Raw genomic sequence first — 3,536 nt, forward strand, 5'->3', positions numbered from 1 at the left:
TATCTGGAAGGAGTTGAAGAGGGTTTTCTTGAAAAGAGTTTTCTCACTATCCTAAGTGTTGCAGCTAAAAGACGAAATGTATAACATCAAGAAACTAAGTATAGAATCTTCGTACGAGTCATAGTTAAGGTTCAACAGAAAGATGAAGTAATGTCCTAATCACAGGTACCTGACGAGAGTTTGTTAGACATCTTCCGTAGGTCTTTAAATGCAAATACCAAGGCATAGCTGATGCTCTTACTGGAGGAGCTTTTACGAGTCACACTTGTGCAGATGCAACAGTGATGCTCAATAGAGTCACGAAAACCAACATGGCATGGCACACGTGGTAATCTAAAGTTTCTGTTGGATTAACCAAGGTGAGTTCAAGACTTAACATTAAGTGTTGAAATTTTGATGCTCAAATCAGATCCTGGAATCATGCCATATTAGGTCAATTAGTACTCCCAAATCAATGATTTGAAAATTAGTGAACTCTCAAATGAAAATATAATGCTAAAAATTGGGGAATTTACGATGATGAAAAAGCCACTATTTAAGTAATGGATACGAGAAATTTAGGCTGTCTGTTTTGAAAAGATTTTAAGAAGTGCAGAATATACTAATGCTGTCACAGAAAAGAAAAATGAAAATCCTTGATATTCCACGGGCTTTCCCTATAAAAATTAGATTTGATGCCATGAAAAGTAACGTATAACCGTGTTCAGATTTCCTTATGGCCAACTTCTTTTTGCAACTTAACTGGCTCTAAAGCGGTTTGTTCAAATAAATTATGTCGTTTCTTTAACTAGTTTAGTGCCTTTTCAGTGAGAATCAAGGGCCTAGGATTTCTCCTCGGCAATCAATTATCATACTCGTTTTTTGAAGTATCGTGGTTTTTTTTAGCAGATGAATACTTCAATGCTATTTTCCTTTGTTCTCATTTTCTTGCCGGAAGGTAACAATCATTCTCTAACTTTAGCAATACACTTTTGCTACATGTGGGGTACTTTCTTATATATAACGGAAAAACGAACTTTCTGCACCTCCATATCATCATTCCTTCAAACTACTCTCCATCAGAACCCGATGCTCACCTTTTTACTTGCGATATAATTTTCATTAGTCGATGAGGATGCATCTGCAGAGAAAAGGCAAAGTGATATTACATCAGATAAATGATAAACCGCTAGCTGTGGTTTAGTTAAGATCTTATCATCTGTCAAATTACTTCACAACTCTTTGCTGTCGAGACTCTTTGCACTAATTAATGATTCAATCTGATGTTGTGATGGCTCCTTTTGGATTAGGTGTAGGCTGTTTTTTTAAATCTTATGGTCTGCTTTCTTGCTGACATTGAATTGATAAATTAAGGTGTAACATCCATATTTGGATTACTTGTAAGTGGTTCTAACAATATTTTTACTCTGGTTTTGGATTACTTCTGCAGTGCAAATTTTGAGTTACATTGGATGACATTGGATGCTTACATTCTTTCGAAGAGTTAACACTTAGCGGAAATAGTTTTGAGTAGTTTCTTCAGAGTATAGCCCAACTTGGTGCTCTTCGATTCTTGGACTTATCACATTGCAAGAAGATTAATTTTGAACTTATCGTGGGGATGAAAAACTTGGAGACTTTAAATCTCAGTTACTGCAATCTAATAGATGGAGAACTTCCGAATGACATTGGATGCTTATCCTCTTTGAAAAGGTTGAATCTCAGTGGAAATAATTATGGGCATTTGCCTCGAAGCATAGCCAACTTGGTGCTCTTCGGTGCTTGGACGTATCACATTGCAAGAGGCTTACACAGCTGCCAGAATTACCAGTTCAATTAGATACAATTGAAGCAGATTGGACAAATTATTGGATCTGTAATTCGTTATTTCAGAATATCTCATTATTGCAGTATGGCATCTCTGCTTCAGACTCCTTGTCACTAAGAGTGATTACAGGTTTGCAGTGGCATGGGATGCCAACGTTTCCATACAAGGGAATTGTTGGTGTATCAGTCTTTTTGCCTAAGAATTGGTGCATACATGATAGCTTCTTGGGATTTGCTGTATGTTGCAATGGCGAATTAACTGACGTCACAGCTCACTTGATTCCTTTATCTGATGATGGGATGTCGTGCATCACCCGGAAACTTGCCTTTTCAAAATATCTAGGATATTATGGTACTCATTTTTTCTTGATACCTTTTGCTGGTTTATGGGATATATCTAATTAAATGGAAAAACAACAAATGACTATAGGCACATCATGTTATCTTCCTCCGAAAAAATTAATTATATATTTCGTTTGTTGTATAAAGATGAACTAGGCGTTTAGTCCTTGTTGCAAATAAGGGAAAATAATGATCAACATTGTCTTGGGACAAGGAGGAGTAGATTTGATGATTGTGAACACCATGATGAAACCAGTCGCTCCTGATTCTTTCTTCTTTCCCCTATTAAGGAGCTCATTGATGGGTGATTTGCATATCGTCAGTGAGTTTTTAGTAGCAGATGAATACTTCAATGCTATTTCCTTTGTTATCATTTTCTTGTCGAAAGGTAATGATCATGCTCTAACTTTATCAATACACTTTCGCTACATGTGGGGTACTTCCTTATATCATCATTCCTTCAAACTACTCTCCTATAATCTCCATCAGAAACTGATGCTCACCTTTTTACTAGTCAAATAATTTTCATTAGTAGATGGGGATGCCTATGCAGAGAAAAGGCAAACTGCTATTACATCAGATAAATGACAAATTGCTACTGTGGTAAAGTTAAGGTCTTATCATCTATCAAATTTCTTGCAAAAACATTGAGAGATAGATAGTTAAGCGAAAAAGTTACTTCGCGGCTCTTTGCTCTCAAGACTCTTCGCACTAATTAATGATTCAATCTGATTTTGTGATCACTCCTTTTGGATTAGGAGTAGACTGTTTTTTAAATCTTATGGTCTGCTGTCTTGTTGACATTGAATTGATAAATTAAGGTGTAACATCCATATTTGGATTACTTGTAAGTGGTTCTAACACTATTTTTAGTCTGGTTTTCGATTATTTTTGCAGTGCAAACTGACAAGCGAATACAACAGATCAATTAGACTCTTGGCCTGAGAAAGAGATTCGTGAAAGAACTTGGGTACGCGATAATTCATTCTTTTAAAATATAATCACATTTCCATTTTCAGATAAGTAGCTTGTCCAAAATCCAATTGCAGATGAATATGTGCAAAAGAGGAAAACTTTGCCATAATGGCCGATGAAAGAAGCATTGCAACTATTTGTAAGTTCCCTCACATCAAAAAGCAAACGGAGCAAAGGAGAATTATTTCCGATAATCAAACGTACCTCCACTGATAGAGCCAACTATTCTTCTGTTGGAATGTAGAGCTCAAATACTTTCTCTGCCACCACAAAGTTCTTCATTGATTCTGATCCACTGTCAAATCTGCGTGTGGTACCAATACGAAGAACAGTTTTTTAATGTCAGAATTAGAGTTGTGTGACATTGCAGAGAATTAGAATCAAACAAGATGAACACACACATAGCTATAGAA

The 3,536-nt window shown here is 36.1% G+C and overlaps 1 long non-coding RNA gene across 2 annotated transcripts; it reads left to right on the forward strand.

Moving 5' to 3' along the window:
- On the forward strand, window positions 1-3,536 carry LOC124895000. 2 transcript variants are annotated; one of them, XR_007051476.1, is made up of 4 exons: window positions 12-359; window positions 1,430-2,158; window positions 2,296-3,118; window positions 3,198-3,536. It is a non-coding gene; the product is annotated as an uncharacterized LOC124895000 (long non-coding RNA). The 2 variants fall into 2 exon arrangements; XR_007051477.1 differs by having other exon boundaries at window positions 1-359; window positions 1,430-3,118.

Source organism: Capsicum annuum, unplaced genomic scaffold (genome assembly GCF_002878395.1).
Source record: "Capsicum annuum cultivar UCD-10X-F1 unplaced genomic scaffold, UCD10Xv1.1 ctg79140, whole genome shotgun sequence".
NCBI classification, from domain to species: Eukaryota; Viridiplantae; Streptophyta; class Magnoliopsida; order Solanales; family Solanaceae; genus Capsicum; species Capsicum annuum.